Source organism: Anser cygnoides, chromosome 3 (genome assembly GCF_040182565.1).
Source record: "Anser cygnoides isolate HZ-2024a breed goose chromosome 3, Taihu_goose_T2T_genome, whole genome shotgun sequence".
Taxonomy (NCBI): Eukaryota; Metazoa; Chordata; class Aves; order Anseriformes; family Anatidae; genus Anser; species Anser cygnoides.
Window position 1 is genome coordinate 1,180,142 of NC_089875.1, and position 19,579 is coordinate 1,199,720.

Here is a 19,579-nt window from a genome sequence, read left to right on the forward strand (position 1 = left end):
ACCACAAAGAAAGCTGTGCAGTTCTGCTCTGTTATATCTATCCTTTTAGCTACTTATTTTTAATATCTGTCGTGAAGAGCTTGATTCTCAGCATAATATTTGTGCCAGATTTTAGGCTTTTGGATAGTGCAGTGGTGGCAAGTAGTTACTCACTGGGGACACGGATGTCCACAAGAGAGTGGAAGACACTGGGGTCTTCCTTTGGCGCCTGATGTGCAGGCAGAGAGAAAGGGCTGGTTATTGAGGAGAAGGCCCACGTGTACGATAGTGCTGCCATGGCTTGGTGCCTCTGGGTGTGCTGTGCATCTTACCCCTAAGGCTCCTTGTACCTTGTTTGTTCTCGTGGAACAGGATTTTGAAAATGCTCTTCCTGGTAGTGGAATGCTCATTTGTTAAACTCGATGCCAACTACTCTTTTTTTTCAACCTGGTTTGGGGGGAAGGAGGGAAAGAAAAAGATGGAGGGAAAAAAAAAAAAGAAGGAAAAAAACAGGAAGGAGAAGAGCAGAAGTATTTTCAGTGCAGTCCTTGCCCAGCATGCAGGGGCTCCTGTCACACCTATCAGCTGGGAGAGAAGAAGGGAAGGAGCAGCCTCCCTCGAGATGTGTCCTTCCTCTTGCAGGGCTCCCACCCGCTGCTTGCCCATCCTTCAGCAGACCAAATCTAATGTTAGAGCACCCTCTGTTTGCACATGCAGTTTTCTATCAGGACTTTAAGTAGAAAATACAGAGCTGCCTGCCTCCCTCCCCTCAATTATTCAAGGGAAAGCCTACTGTCATGCTTCCTTTCTTTTAACCTTTAACTCAGCCTAGATTCTTGCCACACGTGGTGCCTTCTTTCTATGACATGATTGATGTATAGGGTTTCCCTGTTATCTCTTACCTTCATCTGATATTACAGTCAGCACTTGTCAGTGTCAGAAGTTACATCTGCCTCTTTAGCTGTGGCAGGAGCCCAAGCTGTGTCTTTTGGATGGGACTCCTCCATGATTCCTTTCCAGGTTGTCAATTAAGCCTGTCATTTTCATTTCAGTGTGCCTGGCTCCTGCACTCTGAAGAGGATGCTCCACTCCGCTCTGCACTGATGCATTCAGGAGGACAGCAGTTAAGATGTGGGCCTTATTTTCCTGCCCAAATCCCGCGGGAGAAGAAGTGATCACATGCTATTCGTTGTTTCGAGATTATTGAAGAAACCACTGCTATTGAACTGGCAGGGGATCTTTCCTTCTGTGACCTTTGCCAGAGCATCTGATTGGTGTGCCCCAGCTGCAGGCCCTAATTTTCTTGGGAAAGTTTTAAAATCATCTGAAAAGCAACCGTCTTCTTTCCTAGTCCTTACTGACTTGTACGGGCTTTTCCTGGCCTTTCCAACTGCAGCGTGAAGGGGATTGTTTGTTTTCTTTTTAAATGTTATCCTGCCTTCCTCCTCTTTTTTAACAAAACTGTACGTGAAGACTCGCTGTGTATTGAGCATGGCACATGGACGGAGTGGCTGCTTTGAACTACTTTCGCAACAATGGATTCTGCTCGACTGATAATGAAACCATGGGATAGACCTCAGGGAGGTGAGTCATATGTTAATTTGTTCTTGAAGTTTCCTTAGTATGTTAAAAGCTGTGATCTTTCAGAAAAATCTCTTATTTCTATTTTTTTTTTTAAATTACTTCCTGGGGCCATGGCAGATGCTGTTTGGAATGACACCCAATGAGTTGTTCTAATGTAGTCCAGTGCTCGATTGGCATTCTGCTATTGTGCAAATATTTTTGGTACTTCTTTTACCGCAAAGATATTTTATTAAGTGCGGCACATTGTTATACACATGTGGTGCTATGGAGCTCCAGAATATGCATGGGACATAGTGTTGAGCTGCAGGAACACAATAGCAATGAGTCACTGGAATCCCTTGTTGGTCACAAGAGTTTGAACAACTGCAGTGATAATCTTTCGAGACAATGTACAACTCCAGTGGTATTTGCGATCTGCTCCATGGTCTCCCTCAGTTAGCTGCTTCATTGGCTTGGCTTTGTGGGTATTCTAATCATGTTGGCACAGTCACTTTGATTAACGGTGACATGCAACTCGCAAGTCTCTGGGCTTGCGCCGACCTCAATAAAGTTGTGTGCTTTATTTCTTTTCAAACTTCATCAGCTTCCTGAGGGCACAAGAAAAGTTTTGCACAGCTTTCCATGGTGGTTGGTGAATATGGAAGTGTGGGGTCCAGGGGAGCATCTCTGCTTCTCTGTATATTGGAGGCTGAGAAAAGGAAAGAGTAAATTAAAAAAAAAAAAAGTGAGGGAAGGGATTCTTAATTCTGTTTTTTTGTTTGCTTTTTTTTTTTTTTTTCCTTCATGGCCTTCCCAGTAGGTCCCAGTTCAGCTTTTAGCCTTGCCTTTAGTTCCCTTTAGGTAAGATGGGAGGGTTGTCCCATCAACAGAAGTTTATAAAGCTCTGGCTAATATTCACCTGTTACTTCTCCAGTGTGCATTTAAGAGGCATGCCTAAAGCCCTCTTGATCCTATTTCATTTCTGTAGCGCTCTGTCGTATAAAGAAGAGGGAGGTTGCTTTCAGACTCATATAAACAACCTTGCAGGTCCTTTGGCAAAATGGGTGAAAGCTTAATTCCTGCTATTCCCCAGATCAGAAAAAAGTTCAATAGCACACGTTCCAATATGAGGAACCTGATGGGATATGAAATGCATGTGGCTGTTTTAGTAATGGTTCTTCCTCTGCAAGTTGGCTCTTGACCATATTTCTCAGTCCTCTGCCGGTATTTTCTAAGGAAATACGATGTTTGCATTGGCTGTCGCCTACTGCCATATGGTCCTTGAATGCCATCTCCACCACTGAAAGTAGGGGTGGAGCTCACAGCTCGGTCGAGCCAGTCGGGTGTTTAGGTTGGATACTGTGAAAGACAAAATGTCCAGTGCTGAGATTTGGAATGGGATGGGATTTTGGAGAAGAGGTCCACATCTATCCAACATTTTTTTTTGTATGGTTTGGATTGCGTAGTTCCCCCAGCTGTCAAAAGTGTTATAACAACAGTGGGTTCGTAGGTCCCTGCAGTTAAATACAAGGTGGTTTTCAGGACACATTTAACTAACGTCTTTCTCAAAGCCTGAAGCTTGTTTCTTGGAAAACCCTTTTTCCACTTTAACTCAGCCCTGCCTCATCCTACAGGGGTAACCAGCTCAGACATGCTTTTCAGGGGAGTCGTCCTTCAAACTTCAGAAAATTCTTGTCCCCTCTTTGTGACATTGTCATTGGGAGAAGCCTCACACTTCCATTTTTCATTGAAGAAAATGTTACTGGGAATATACCAAACACTTGCTTCTTTGACCCACTTTGCCTAAGAAAAAAACACTTTCTTTAGTCAGGACTTATTATTATAATCCATTCTTCTCCAAAATAATCTTATTTGTTAGTGATTACTTTGAATATTTTAGCCATAGGATCTACATTTTCAATCTTTTCCGGTAAAGGAAAGGAATCACCTTTTTAACTTGCTCTGCCCCCTGGTAAAGAGCACATTAACTCATTCTTCCTTTCTTTCATTCTGTCTTTTTCTGTTCCGTCCTCCTTTTCTCTCTTCATTCACAAGACCGTTTGGATTTACGTCTTCATTTTAGCTTTAGTCAAGTTACAGCAGCTGCTGTCTTGTCATACATATTAATTTGACATTGTTAATCCTATACAAACACATTTCTGGTATTGACTGCTTACGAATGCAAGTCTGTAAATGTATTAATGCAAACAGAGTTTGTTAGCCTGTTAGTGACTAAGTCGGTATTTCACTTGACTCTCCTAAGTCAATAGTTATTGCACATAATACCTATTTTTGCATTATAAATTATTGGGGTCAGTGAAAATTAAGCATGTGGTAGCTGTGGAAATCACCTTATGTTCAGATGTGGGTGCATTATATCGTTAAGATGACAGATTCTGTGCCTTTCTTTGACACAGTACTCTAGCTGTAAAATGAGGTATTTGCTTACTGTGAAGGGAAGTCGCACGTGTAGGTCTATCGAGGGATATTGGACATTTGGATGATGCAGTAAGGGAAGCCATATGAGTAGCTGCCTCAGAAAATGCTGACTTCTTTAAGGACAGAGCTTTAAAAAAAAAAGAAAAAAAAAAGAAAAAGATGTGGAGTTTTCCTTTATTTTGTCTTTGCATATTTTCAAAATGAGCTCTAAAACGATACGAGTCCTAAAAGCCGTGTTAGAGATGGTCGTAGTGGTTCTTAATGCCCTCTGCTGCCTTCTTTGCCTACTGCTGCTTGGCAGCTCTTGCTCGCTTACGTTGGCGGGCTGTTTGCTTTTGTCAGATGGGTGCAGGGGGCTCCTCCTGGGTATGCAGAGAGCCCAGGGGAATTCACGGGTGTCACTTCAGAGGATGGGGCTGTCCCCCAGAGCTCGTTTTGTTATGTGCTGCTACTGGAGGAGCGCCGCAGAGCGAAGGAGCGCCGGTGCTCTTGGTTTTGCCACTCACCTGTGCAGTGCTGGGAGGAAGCCGGGTGGTTGGTGTACAAAGATGGGTCCCAGAGGGCTCAGGAGTGTGATCTGTGGCAGAGGAGCCCTCAGAGACCCCTGGCGTGGCTTAACGGGGCAGTGCCTGAGAGCAATTGCCTTTGATTTATCCTGACCCTTTTTAGAGGTGCTGGGGAGGATGGTTTTCCAGGGAGACGGGGAGAAAGTGAGGAAATCTGGTTTGATTTGAATTGACAAAAGCAGGGAAATAGAGAGTAAAGGCTGTCATTACCTCCCTAACTCTGTTCTGGCCTGGACCATCCTAGACTCATCTGTCACCCTGTAAAACAACCAGTCCTTGGGCAGCTCTCCTCTGGCCACTGCCTCGGGAGTGAGGGCTGTGGACAGCCTGACAGAGTGAATCAAAGGCAGAGGATGCTTTTGTCAGCTGAAGCTAGAATTGTATTTGATTTTAACAGAGGGTATTTTCATACTGATGTGCTTTGGCTGGGAGTTCAGTGTGCACTTGTATCTCGGCACAGCCGTACTGGAGATGCTGGATGGGAAAAGAGGGCTTGATGAGAAAAGGAATTGAAAATACTAAAAAAACAACCAAAGCATTGGACGGCATGGGCTGCTGAAAACCCTGTGCGTGAAACCCTGGCTGCCTTGAAGTGGCTGGCACTGCTCCCATTGAGCTCAGTAGAGCCGGGATTTGGCCATATATATTTACTCTGATTTGTGAAAAGATCAGTCATCGTGGTATCTAAGCGCTGAGATACGGTATTTAGTTACAAACAATCATTTTAAGAGCGATGCCAAAATCTACACATGCATTATACTTGGAGATTAAAGAACATGGGGCTTTGGTTGCATGTGCTCCTCCAGTTGTAATTATTCTTCATCCTGAACACTGCAGACCTCCGTGCTGTTGGGCAGAGGGGCTCCAGACTGGGACAAATCAGAAAGATTACGCAATGTAGTAACTAGCTATAAATTAATGGGTTTTGCTAGGGCTCCAGTAACTACCTCAGTTTCCCTGTCAGCCCCGGAGGAATTAATTAATTCCTCGGGGTTTAGTCAGCCATTGCAGGAAAGAATTTTAATCTTTTTTTTTGTTTGTTTGTTTTGTTTTCAACCATAGCTGGTTACCTTGCAGTAACTCATCCAGCCCTGTGTGCTCTCCACTCTGATGGTGCATGACAATAACGTGTTGCAAAAGAAAGCTGATTGAGTTCAAGTGAAATCTATCCCAAGGAAAGAGTCTTTGGAGCAGCTGGTTCCATTTATATATTTTATTTCTGAAGCTCATGAGCGTTCCAGTGAGAGATGGTATAATTGATTTAAATCAAATTAGGAAACCCTATACTTTTTATTCTGAAATGCACTTTTCTGGCATTCGGTTTGGTAATGCATCACTCACAGGTAATGCAGGGCGAGGCTGGAGAGGCTGAAAAGTATTGCTTCCTGGTGTGCAGGCCGTTGCTACATGTTCTTGCCTTGGAGCTGAAGCCAAAGTTGCTGTCTGTAACAGAATTATCGCATCATTAAGGAATCAAGGGTCCGTTGCTTCAGGTGAGACACAAAATCTTATTCCTGTAATTTCTCGGTGATGAGAAATCACTGAGAATAAGAAACCTGTGGTTTTTGGAAGAACATTTCAGTTCTCTGTTTTTTCCAGCTGAAATTAGAGGCACATTGAGCAAATAAATGGCAAAGAAAACAGAGGTGTGTTTAGGAGAAGAAATGGATAATACTGGACCTTCATTGCACTGCAGGTTGATCTGCATTTTAAGAGGTTCAAAATTTTTGTTGTTTAATTGTTTTAATCGATTGTGACTGAGTGTTTGTTGAACTAGGAGACCTCACGAGTGTGTCAAAAACTTGTTCAAGTGTTTGTTTTCCCTACTAACTCCTGAACTGGCCAATTTAAGCCGGATTTTATGCAGGTAATGAAATTCCTGTAAGTTTCCTGGAAACTTGCTGCCGAGCTGTAGAAAGAGGGTGCAGCTTGGCTGCTCCCTGCTCCAGCTCTGCCACCCAGGCTGGCCGGCTGGGATTTGTATTTAGGTGACGTGCATGTGTGCAGCGATCAGCCCCTGCGTACAGCTGCATGGTGGAGGACATGGGAGGTGATTGTCCGTGATGGGGTAGGATGCACGTGCCAAGGAAATGCCTATCTTAAGCAGCACAGCCAAAGAACATTTGTGTGTTTTAATGCACTAGATGGGAATCTTGTATCACTGTTCTGCAACATATCTATAACCTCGCTGTTCCCCCAGACTTGTTTGAAGCAGCCCCTGGAAGATGTGCGGGTGCCGAGCGCCCTGACCTCGCTTGCACCACGCTGCTGTGTTTGAGGGTGCTGGAGCCTCCTCTGACTCATGCCCTGCGTTGAGCTCCGGCACAGTAGTTTGGGAGCTGTTACTGGAGCCTGAGAAGCAATTGTACCTACAGGGATATTGCTTCATCAGGGGATGAGTATTACTAGCTTTGAGGAGCTCGTCATTATGAAACACCCTGACAACGGATTTATATTTATTTACTGGCAGCCACTCAACTCGAATGCGAACCTCTGAGTAATGTCAAATTTCAGAACTGTGGCTGCTTTTCTACAGAGTCCATGTGCCGGCTGCCTGTACGTGTATGCAGCAACTCAGTTCTGCAACGTTTTCCCCTTGTGTCCCTCATGGTGGCAGCTCCTGCGTGCCCTGGGTTCATAGCATTAGCTGGCTCGCAGCCATGCTGTTCAGGTAGGCAGGTGAGTGGGCAGGGGGCCCCAGAAGGGAGCACCTGGCTTTGGAAATCACTTCACTAAAAGGCCTTAGTGCAGATGCTTTGTGGACCGAACTGTCCAAAGATCAGCATGGGATGGAGGACTTCTCAGTGTTTCTCCTCTGTTTTTACTTTCCATTCCAGCAACAATTGTTCTGCCAGGCTACGTCCACCAAGCTTTTATGTTAGGTTTGAAACTGAGCACCTGCAAGGTGTGTCTGGGAGCTACACCAGGAGCTTTTATGTAGTCTCCTTAGAGGAGTACCTAGCAGTGCCAATACCCCCAGGTTCCCCTCGCGGGCTCTGTTGGCCTTGGAGAAAACGTTTCTCTTGGGCTATGGAAACCTCAGCTCCTGCTGCTCTTTAATCTGCACTTGTTTTGGGGGGGACCTCCCAGGGAGGTTTCTTGGTGGTCACCGATGGTATTAGGTATACCTGTCTGCTTGGGAACAGACTGAGGGGCTGGCTTTAGAAAGGTCACTGGGAGGATGGGAATAATCCTTTCTGATCGCTCATACCTTACCTAACTGGCTTTGAACCTGTTTGTAGTTCAGTATGTTATTGCCAATACTTAGAGCTATCTCACGAGGTCAGCCAAGTGGCATCATAAATGAAGTATAAAATGCATCATGCCAGTGGTTTAAAACACAAGCCCACAGCACATTTCAGGTAGTGACTGAAAAGTACTTGATGGGCCACCTCCATTTATTTCAGCTATTAAAAGCTCGTGCACACAGCCACTCTTATGTACTGATGCCATCAAATGTGGTCAACACAGACAGTTCAGCCTACAAAAGTGAGCCAGAAAGGGCATTAAAATGCTTAGTCTATGACATACTTCCTTATTTTTGTCATTTTGACATTTGTGTGTTGTATTGTTGAGGATTTTGAGAAAGAAGACCCAATTCTTGAACCAAACTTAACCGAGATCTTCAGTTTACAATGCTGCCGCCGTCTGTTTTGCATTTAATTCAAATTGACCACCTGCATGCTGTTAACCTCTGGAAGGTTACTGCAATCACAGTTGTTGTTTGTTTAAAAGTTTTGTAGCTCAAGGAAAATATTAGTAACCAGTTACTTAACCTACAGTGTTTACTGATCTCACTGAACTTGCAGATGCAGCTTTGCTGGCCAGTGAAAACCGGGAGTCATCTGGTGCCAGTAATAGCTTGCACTTATTTTTCAGACAGCAATAGGTTGAGCAATTAATAGGAGAACATTCTTTTTTTCATAAATATGCTCTTCGTCTGTTGGCTATTTGTGCTTGATTTCAAAATCCAACATGTAACTTAGTAGATGTGGAAGGTAGCTATAAATGAGCCAAGCTTTCGGAGAGGCATGCTTAAGCTCTGAATGCTGCTGATTACACATGTACCTCTGGGGTTTTGCATGTGAAAACATACAAGAATTGGGGAGGCAATTTAAGTGAGTAAGACATGCGTTCATATTAACATTCTCTGACCAGGAGTATTTAAATTGATGCAATGAAGCATTTTACTAACTGAGAGCATTCACAAATTAGGAATTACTTTTTCAAAAGCAGCAGACTTCTTTTTTCTAAATATGCATATTTTTGGAGGCTTTGGAGTTCACTCAGGTGAGATATTTTTGCTTTTTTTTCTAGCAAAGAATATACATCTGCTTATTTTAAGTCTCATGTAACCATAGGATTCTTAGAGAGCAAGCTTTGCAGTGAACGCACTCAAAATTGGAAAGGTTGGCAACTCATCTATGCTTAATCTACACCATACGTGTGAGCTAGACACTACTTGCTTCTCAGATCTTAAAAACTCGCCCATAGAAGATCATCTGTTTTGCAAAACCTTGTACAGAAGCAGGAATGTGACCAACCAATGCTCCTGTGCATCAGCTACAGAGCACCAACCAGAGCCTGTGAGCAGAGACCATGTGTTTCCTTCAAGCCTACCCTTTCCTGAAACAGCAAAATGTAAGGAGCTGGTGACTCTTAAGCTGTGAGTTCAGATGCATCCTTATTCTTGGAAGAGCCTAGCACCCATGATATAGGGGACGTTCCCCAAACAGATGACAAGCGTTTGGTTTTATTGCCGGTAGCACCTACCCTTCTGATTTGGGGATGCTCTATTGACATGGGCTATGGGAAAAGGCCTTTTCAAGTAGGACTGATCTGAGGCAGGAGACGAGGGAGGGAGTGTTGTTCCTCCATGCAAAATCATGAATTTTCTATAACAAATCAAAAGCCAGAAACGTTTTGGTCTAAAATAGGGAAATTGGTCTGGAGCAAGAATATATGTCTGATGCACCTGGGTTTTACCCCTTTGCTTGGCACCCTGGCACGTCAGGCCAGCTGCTCAGTCTGCAGGCTATGGGGTTGTGTGACATTCAGCCAGGGAGCACTGCAGAAGCATTTCAGGATGTCTTTAAGAAATGGAATTTAGTTTCCAAGAGAAATTTAGAGCACTCGATGTCAACACCTTCTTCAAAGAGACGGTATAGTTGAAAACCAAATTTTCCGTCAAAAAGCCATGAAGTCAAACTTTCTGCCAACATACTCTTAACCTCACCACTGCTTTATTGGGTTTTTGTTTGTCTGTGTGGGTGTCTGTGGGGACAGTCAGGCATGTGGATTCAAATGAGCTGTTCAAATAGATTAAACAACTTTAAACCCCTCTGTGGTCTTTGGAAGTGAATTAGATTAAAGTGAATTAGGGCTATTTTAATTCTGAATGAGTGAGTCCACATGGGCTTAATATAGTTGTATATAGAAACCGACATTAAAATCACATCCTTAGTTAACTCAGATTGTTTCCCTTGTAGACAAACCTATCCTGTCTCTTTATTTCACAGTACATATGGAGCTTGCTTCACCCTTAACTTGCACTATTGACAAGCGAAGAAACTAAATCAAAAATGATATCACTTTTGTGCTAGTATAAATGGTTACACAAACAATAGGTCGGTAATGCATCTGGCCCGTGATGTGTCCAGAGAAAGAAGCTGGGTCTGAATAGCTTTTAGCTATCATCATTGAAATCAACAACACTTGCCAGAAGAGAGCCTTCAGCATTAATTCCATAAGCTATAAATTATTACAGGGGTCTGATTCCTTGGAATGAAATGCAAGAGATAGATGGCACAGAAATATTATTAATGGATAGTTTACCACATTCCTAACTGCACTGACTTCATGAGAATACTTTATATTACTATCTGGAATAGCAATACTAGGGATTTATTAAAATGACTGAGTACTCATTGTTAGCTAGAATACCATACTATATTGGAAACATAAAGTATTCTGCATCAAAGCATGTAATCTACATTTTTCCTTTTCATCCTTAATTTGATTATGAACTATTACTGCGCTTTGCCATAAAATAGGAAAGTTGTACGTTTTGATGGTTTCTCAAATGCTGATTTTACTTTCTGCACAAATACTTCGTATCTTTTCAGCATAATTATTTAGCAGCCATTTCGGGTTAATTATTGTCATTAACAATATGAGTCCTATGAGGGAATATCAATTAAAATATGCACAGCTGAACTTTCAAATGAGTAAATAATTTAGTTTTTGAAAATGACTGGAAACAGCAGGGTAACAGTCAAAAGGGGAACAATTATTTTAATGCTTATTTGACAAATGAGTAATTTTTACAGCAAATTAGTTTCTTATCATAGCACCCCTACTGGTAACAAGAGAGAAACTGTTAACACGAGTTTTAAAAATAAAAGCTGCTAAGTTATGCATGCAAAGTTAAGGAAATCATTTGTATGAAGAAAAGGTGATTATGATACACATTGTTAGCTGAAGAATGTTGCCATGGGAATCTAATTAGGGATATAAATCACACAAAATTATGTGTATATATAGGGCTGGCTACATTAAAGTGATATGCACATTTATCCATCAATTTTGTTCCTCATTGTTGAAGTATTGAAGCATTGCTCTTTCTTCTCGACCCCACTAAGCAGTTACGGCAATAGAAAGTTAATAAGTTGGTGGAATTGCTTATAAATAATAACAGCAAGCAAAGTTAACAAAAGTATGGAATTTCAGGTTTGAATGTACGATGTTCATTCCTTTGCATGACAAAAAAGGACGTAGAAAAACTTGGCAAGGAAGGGGCAGGGGTTATTCCTGGTTTGGAGGAAGTTTTAACACACACCTTGGCTTTTTAGTTTTGGCATCCTGGGTTAAATACAGGATTATCCAACAGAAGAGGGAAAATCAGGAGGGTCAGGAGGAGGAAGTAAGAAGGTTTATAGAAACCAGAGCTACTGAAGTTTGAATTGTTTCAGGAACACTGAAAAGATTTTTCAAGGCCTTCTATAGGAATTAAACAGATAAGGAATTTCAGCAAAGCAGTCTTCTGTGTTTCTCATTTTCTTCTGCCCTTTTTCATTTCTGACGTTGTGTTCAGCCTGATTACTACCTGACGTCAGCACCAGTGCTGCTGCTGTTTTCCCACAACTATGATTTGGAATAAGTAGGTAGTTTACAGCGAAGCAGGGATCGCCAAGGACAATTCAGAATTTGTCTGGCTTCAATGATTTTTGGATCCATCTATGAAGTGCCCAACTGCACTGTCTACTGCTGAATTAGAATTGTGCTTGAGAAAATTTCAGAGCTGCTGACCAAACCTTTAACGATGCTCGGGCTTGTTGATGAAAATCACGGAGCTCTGGATGTCTTACTGTTGGTGAGGCCCTGGCATGGTAAGGACTTGAATCAGGGGAGAGGAGGGAAGAAAAAGAAAAGTACTTTTTATATTTGCACATTGATCAAAGCTTTGCACAGAAATTAGCTGAAGCCTACATCTCTGAATATGGTGACACAGGAAACCTGAGCCTCCTCTTCCTGCTAGAAGTTGGTGATTGTGTCTCTGGCCACATGCAATTTCTGACTCTGTTACCATCATACGTTTTTGCAGTCTGTCTTCTGCTCTAGAGTCACGCTTCAGGACTTGGCTCTGTAGCTTGCTGGGACCAAGCCTTTCTTTTCCGTCAAGCCTCCATGCAACGAAGGGGATTGCAGTGCACCCGCTATGGTCCCACGCCTTCTGATGACATCCACAATTGAGCATATAATTAAGGGCGTAGATCCAGCGCTGTCTCCTTTGAAGAGCCGCCAGAATTGCATAGTTGCTCTGACAGAGGTATTTCCTCACTGGGGAACGTCTTCCATATCTTTGTTTCAGTGGCTTAGTAAGACAGAGGGGGAGAACAATATGAGATGATGAGAAGCAAAGTCATGTCATAGGTTAGAGAGGATGGGGCTGCTGAAGGCTGGAACTGAGGAATGGCTGTGAGCCAAAAGAGCAGCCTATCTGATTGGTTTTTAAGGAATCTTTCCTTTTTTTTTTTTTTTTTTTTTTTCTGGGAACATTTATTTTGCAGTAAGGCCTATTTAAGACAGCTTCACCCTCTTCTGGTTTGCCCACTTTGCCGCGACACTGTCTTGCACCCTGACTCAAGCCACCATGTGGTTTCTCCCTGAAATCTCACAGCGCTAAAATTCCATAGGAAAACAGAATGATGTCATTTAAGTCAGACCATAATTTTCCAGCTGTTGGAAGAAGGCATGTTGTGGTGTTTATTTCGCTACTTATAAAGATTTGTGGCGATGAGGGAAATATTTTACTTCCAAGATCATTGTTCAAGCAATTGAAACTGCTCATCTGGGGCTCTGTGCCCGTAGCCCGGGGAGGTGGAAGGGATGCAGGGGAGGGAGATATGCATGCTGCGTGTAGGTAGCTTCATGTATGGAGCCTCGTAGGTGTTAAGGGATTGTTTTTTGCAGCTTTGTTTTTATGGTGAGAGGGAGGGAGTCACGGAACGGGCAGCCTTTCAGCACAGCTGTGCCCCTTCAAACCTTTGGCATCTCCATTATTGGCTTTGCATTTGGTGAGACTTCTCGTGGATCAGGCGAGCTCTCACCTTGGCAGTTTCTCAGGTTGCCTCTTGTATCTAGCATGGACCAGGCTTGGTCCCAAGCTGCTAGCTGTACTGTAAGCCAGGGCTCTGTAGGTGATGGAAATTGCTTATTGCGCTTCTGGTCAATGTGGATTTGAAAACCTCTCAGCAGAGCCTTCCAGAAGCAGCAAAGGCTTCTAGAGCCTTTGATCCTGCTGGAAGGGAACGTCCTCTGAGGTTGCTTCAAAAATAAAAATAAAAAGGTCATTCTGTGGTTCCTGAACCCTGGATTTTATCCTCTTATGATGGCAATGCTGCATTGCACTTACTACTGCCCAGGCTTTCCCCATGCTTTACAAAATTCTTGTGTGTGTGGCATCTGCAGAGACAGCCAGGCGTCCTCGTGCCAAAGGAAAGGAGAGAAAGGGGCAGGTGTCTGAGACCCCACATTGTTTGCTACCCTCGTTTGCCCACCACCTTCCTCGTTAGCTCTCAGGTAATGCAGTGGAATGCAGGGCAGCTCCAACATGTGAAACCTTCGTCGGGCACTCGCAGCACTTCAGTCAGGAAGCGCTGGCCAAGCTCGCCCTCCAGTTCGTCTCAGCACTCCAGAAGGGCTGGATGCAATAACGAACAAAAGCTTTTTGGATGCTGTTGTTGCTCATTTTTTCACTGTGTGGGTCTATTAAAGCATTGCTGCCTTTTGGGAGCTCAGCTGGAAGAAGAAAACAGGCCTGGAAAAAATAACTGCGTTATGTGAGACCACTGGCTACTGCTGGAATGGTGTCAGTTCGTAGCACGTTAGGCAGGTTCCCCGTGCATCCGCTGCAAAGCTTCTGCTGACAGGACTTGAGCCCTAGCAGTGAGAGCAGCCAACAACAGCAAAGAAGGGGAAAAAAAAAATAAAAAAAGCTGTGGGCTCTGGGATCCTGTGTGATCCTGGAGGCTGTGGGCAGCGTAACGTGGTAGGGAGAGAAAGGAAACTGGGAGTGCTCCCCTGATGTACCCCGCAGCTTAGGGTCAGATAAGAGGTTGCTTACATGTAGGGAAGACATGGAGGTGTGATGCACAAAATGGCTGCAGGTGTGATTTAGCACCCCGATTTTTCGTTGTTGTCAGTTCACGCAATTTAACTTCACTCTTTTTCCTTTTCACTTGCCTTTTCTGCAGTGCCTGGCACAATGTTTTCCACTTAAAATGCCAGGTTAAGAGAACAGAAGCAGCCCAGCACAGGAGTGCTCGGTGGGTGGATGGACACACGGTAGTTACCCCTCCCGGGCTATTGGAGTGTGTACAAAAGCAGAGCTGAAGTTTGTCATCATTGATCGGGTCTAGAAATTAAAACGACCTCTTGAACTTGACACATAAATATAGGCTCTTCAGCTTTTAACCCTGCTCCCCATTACCTCATCATATTTTACCATGAAGGAAACATATACCATAATGTATTCTTTGTCACATATGGTCCACACCCATATGTAAACTACGTTTTCAGTCTTCTTCCCATGCAGACGCATTACCCAATAAGCATTCCTCAGACATGCCAGTTAACGCTTTACTGCTTAGCAAATCTACTGGATTAACACAATTACAGTAAAAGCACAAGACAAAATAAATATTCCCCAAAGAACCTTTAGGAGGATTTTGCCATTTCTTGGTTAGTAAGAGATGATCCCTCAACAGACACCAGACTGGCCCTGTTTTCATTTCTCTTATTTCATCTGTCCCAGCGGAGCAAGAAAAATAGATCAGTGTTCAGGCAACAGAAGAATGAGCAGCCTTGTATTATCTGTACTTTTTGCTTCAGTCTACAGGGAAAGCTGAGAGTCAGGGGAAGAATCAGGGAACTTTGTGTTCAGCCAACTTCAAAGCCTTTGGTGTCTGGCCAGATTTGCAAAACTTAATTGTACATTTGCATTGTGTGTTGCAATACCTTGGAGATCTACAGAGCAGTTCTCGTATGTCCCTATTGGGTGCTTGGCTACTCTAAACGTGCCCGTTAAACAAACACAGAGCTTCCATGCTCACTGTACAGTGTCCAGTACCCCCACGCTCAGTGGTGGGGTGGTCTCTTACCTGTCTCGTGGTCCAAAGGGAGAGACGGAGGGAAGCTGTAGCAGTGCTCCATCCCTCAGCCTGGACCCTCCTGAGATGTGTTTCCCCTTGGGTACCGGTATCAACACCTGCTTAAGCCAGCAAGCAGGTAGCAGAAGTAGGTGAGAGCTGGTCATACCTCTCCCAGTGCCCTCTTCCCAAGTGCTCTGAAGCAACGTTAGCCATGCATCTAATCTCTTGAATTCTTCCTTTGTCAATATTTTCCTTTGAATCGTGTTGTGGTGGAATGGTAACGCTGCTTTTTCCTTCCAGAGACAGTGCTGGTGGATTTTTTCCACCGCTCTAACTTTTTGGTCCAGTTTTGAGTCATTCAGGCTTGGAAATCTCCAGTGAGTTTGGATCTGAATGTGGCTGGATTGATCCATACTACTGCCAACACTTTTTGGGGGAGAAAGAGAGAAGCAAAAATAAAAAAAACTAAGGCAAGCATTGAATTTATAGCACTCCAGATGTCAGGGATATGAACATAAAAGTGCAGATGCCTTATAGTCAGGAAGACTGTTCAAATGTATGCAAATGGGTGACAAGTTTATGTGAGTATGGTTGGGGGAAAAAAAAAAGGCAAGAAGAAAATGCTTAAATAATCACGTTCTTACTGCCGTGAGTCTTGAGCATTGAGTTTAGTGGAAGTCATGGTTGTGATGACCCAAAGAAGACCAAGGCCCTGGTAAACATGGCTGGCTGGGCAGACATTGATTGATCTTAATGTTCTTGGACATACCATTAAAGTGCCGTGAGTTCATACCTCCTAACTTATGGGGCCTATTGATCAAGCTTTTCCTTGCACAGCAGTATTTACATTATTCTGCAAATCATCTTCATGGCTAGCTATGAGAGTTGTCTACAGTGTCTTCAGTTAGGACAGCCTAAATGTATGGGATTTAAGTGAGAGCAGATGTACTTGCATGTACATTTCACATATGAGCTTCTCAATTTTTTGGGGGTAACAAAACAATTCACTCTGTCAAATGTGCATCCAACTTGTGAATTAATTATATCTGCTTCCCTGCAAACTGTTTAGGAGCAGCTGGTCTTCCTGGCATCTTTATTAGCATGCAAAGAAGCTTCTCCAAAGTATGAAATGCCAAAAGGAAAAGCCTCTGGCTAAGTCCTACCGTGGATACTCAGAATTGAGTGGTGTCTGTCTGCAGCCAGGTGAAGGAAATAGCTGTCAGTGGTCAGTCTAAGACATCCCTCTGTGTGTTTTCTTGATTTGTCTTCTCTCTCTCTCTACTGTTGGATAAAAACAACTTAAAATTATAGTCAAAGGCAGACATAAAATTAAGGAAAACTGATACAGTCTGGATAATCTGCTGCTAAACAGCTTGTATGGATCTGTGTCCAAACCCCGAGCCTTTAAATCAGGTTTCAAGTGAACTAGTTTTTCTGGATATCTTTACTTACAATGCACAGGGGATTTCTGGATGGCAACTGCCATTAATGTTACCAAGTATTACTTGGGTATGTTCTTTGTTCATCCGTGAAGGAGAAGACTTGCCATATATGTAGTCCCATGACGCAATAGTAGAACCTTTTAAAAAGTTATTAAACAGGTAGTAAAAATCTTTTACAAAATACACTTTGATTTGTACAGTTTTTAGAAATGGCAGAGGACAAAACCACATCCATTAAATTGCAAAAACAATCCACAGGAAAAAAAAAAAGAGAAGAAAAAAAAAGCATTAATTTACAATAGCTTGGTTTTACTATACAGGAAAGGTGAGAAAAATAATACAAGTTATACAGCTCACTTCTTACAAATACCAGCTTATATGAGCTAACACTGGCAGTTAACATCTTAGCTTTTTCTTAGCAATAAGCTACATCTGCAGAACTTATGGGTTGGGTTTTATAAAGTTCACAATTCAGAAATGTCTCTGTGCTAAAGGGCTTTGGCTCTCTAGCTCAGGGCAAGTTTTATATGCTACAGTCTGTAACCATCTTTGTTTCTAGAGAAGTATATGCATGGATCATGGATTAAAACGTTTTACTACGTGCCAGCTGGATTTTATTAGCTGAATAGATTATATCCTAAACAGGTCAACTACCTCTGATTTAAATGCATGGAGAATGGGAAACAGCATTTATTCATGCTGTGGGTTTATCATATGATACTGCAGCTATGCTTCACTCCTAGCCACTATCTGAATGGGAGAGCAGATTACAGGGTATCCGAAGTCAACATCAAAACTAATCCCAATTTATTTCAATAGATGCAAGGGTTGGTATAAAGAAATAAATCTCAGCAGCCATTGGGATGATGAGAACTTGGTGCATTCTCAGCTGGTTGCAGACCCCTGAGTCTTTGAACGTGTTACAAATAGAAATGGGCAGAGCATATCTGAAACAGCTGGAATAGTGGTAGGAGTGGAGTATTTGCTGGCATGTGAGAAGCTTGAGAGTCTATTCTCCTCCAGATACATCAGTTTACCAGAATTATTTGAATGAAACTGGATCAGATTAAATTAGTAAATCAGGAGAAAAGTAGAGAAGTGACAGGTTGGAATTAACAAGGTCTCAACCTTCACCAACAAGGTCTGTATTTGGGCATTTCAGTATAGGTTTACTAAAGCATCTAGACAGTATTTAGATAATGTTTAGGTTTAGCTTTGTTGGGTTCAGTTGCTTGTGTGCATGTGTGTATTTCTCTGTGTATGTGTATGTCATAAACATCAGTGATGGTAAGGGCAGAAGTTGCATTCCTTCATAGCTAAGTGAACAAATATGAAAGTGTTACAGTGCAGCATTCTAGCTGTGTTTATTCTGAATCAAAAATATTTTATGAAGAAGTAGGTTTTTTCAGACTGCTGAAAATAAGCAGGCTTGAGCATTCTTTAATCTCTATTTAAAATAAGCACGTGAACATTTTCCCTGTGACTACCCTTAGATCCAAAAAAATTCCTTCCCAAATATTGTTTTAAAGTTTTTATGCATTTAGAAGGTCCTCAAAAGATTGTTCTCTGCACAAGACCTATCCTGCTTGACTTGTCGACAGGTGAAATCTACATATAGTGCAGCCTTGTGGCGAAGAAATCATTCTGCTGTAGTGGCATTACAGCACAGCTAGATATAACGGTGTTCTTGTTCTCATTCCTTCTTGCAAGGCCACCTCTTTGACCCATCCTTCTGCTAGGAACTGTGGTAGAGGGCAGCAGGAGTATGGGAGTGACTGGGTGTAACGACACAGAAAATACGAGGTCAGGCATTCGTAGCCTTGCCAGTTACCTCTGCCCGTGCTAATGTGTGCTTTTCTACAATGGAAACGCAAAGTACAAGCTATTCAGAAATCAGAGGAGAAACAATAGAAGAATAAGTAGGTGTAGTACCTGTGGATGGGAAGGAGTTGTCTGAAGGAAAGAAAGAGAGGAGGGGTAGTGTTACTGCTACCTACTTGTTGTCATAATTAGCTGCTATTAAATACGTGATTTAATATTATGTTACTGTTTTCAGTAAGGCCAAACTGATAGTTATATAGCCACGCAACAGCTTCCCAATGGAAGCAGGGGGAAGCTATTTACTGATTTGCTTAAATCTCTGTTGAGCAAAGCAGTGGAAAATACTCTGTAGGAAATAATCATCCACTGGCAGGAGGCTGGGAGAGGTTACATAATAGCGATCATATTTCTGTGACAATGAATGATGCTGTTTATATAACATTCATTTCTGGTCATGTACCCTAGACTTTGCTTATTTTTGTCTCATCCTAAGATAATGCAGAAGATAAATTCAACTTACCGTTTTGGCCTACGCTTCCTAGAAAATAGTTAAATGTTTCTTGCCTAAATTTGTGAATGTAGCTATTGCAATGCACACAAATTCTTGCTTCTCTTCAAGGCACGCTTCTTTTTCTGCACTAGATTGTGAACAGATTGTAGCATCTATCCTTTAAAGAGGGGGAAGGGGAGGGTCTTGGGAATTACACCCGAGTCAGTCTAACCTTGATATTTGGAAAGATACTAGAACAAATTATTAAGCAATCCGTGTGTAAGCACCATCCAGATAATAAGGTGATAAAAAAGAGTCAACACACATTTGTCAAGAACAAATCATGTTAAGCCAATCTAATTTTCTTTCTTCACAGGGAAAGTGGCTTAGTGTGGATAAGGAGAAAGTGGTGAATGTGATGCATCTTGACTTAAGCCAAGCTTTTGACACTGTGGCTCGGATGGAAACTGCAAAAATTTGGCCTGAGTAACAGGGGATGGCCAAACTCTTTAAAATCCTGCACTGAGAAAATAGTTAGTGGTCCTTTGCTAAGCACCCTGCAAAAATGATAATTTCCTTTTGCTTTCAGAGTGAGGTTAACTGTGGGTCTAGTTCTAGTTGATATTT

General features: G+C 42.6%; 1 long non-coding RNA gene across 3 annotated transcripts in view; it reads left to right on the plus strand.

Annotated features, from left to right (window-relative positions):
- LOC106044709 (uncharacterized) overlaps nucleotides 1-19,579 on the plus strand; it is a 385,284-nt gene that overhangs the window by 195,373 nt on the left and 170,332 nt on the right. For all 3 annotated transcript variants that reach the window (XR_010830792.1, XR_010830793.1, XR_007162086.2), the window contains exon 8: nucleotides 1,032-1,563. This is a non-coding gene — a long non-coding RNA (uncharacterized lncRNA). The remainder of the gene's footprint in view (nucleotides 1-1,031; nucleotides 1,564-19,579) is intronic.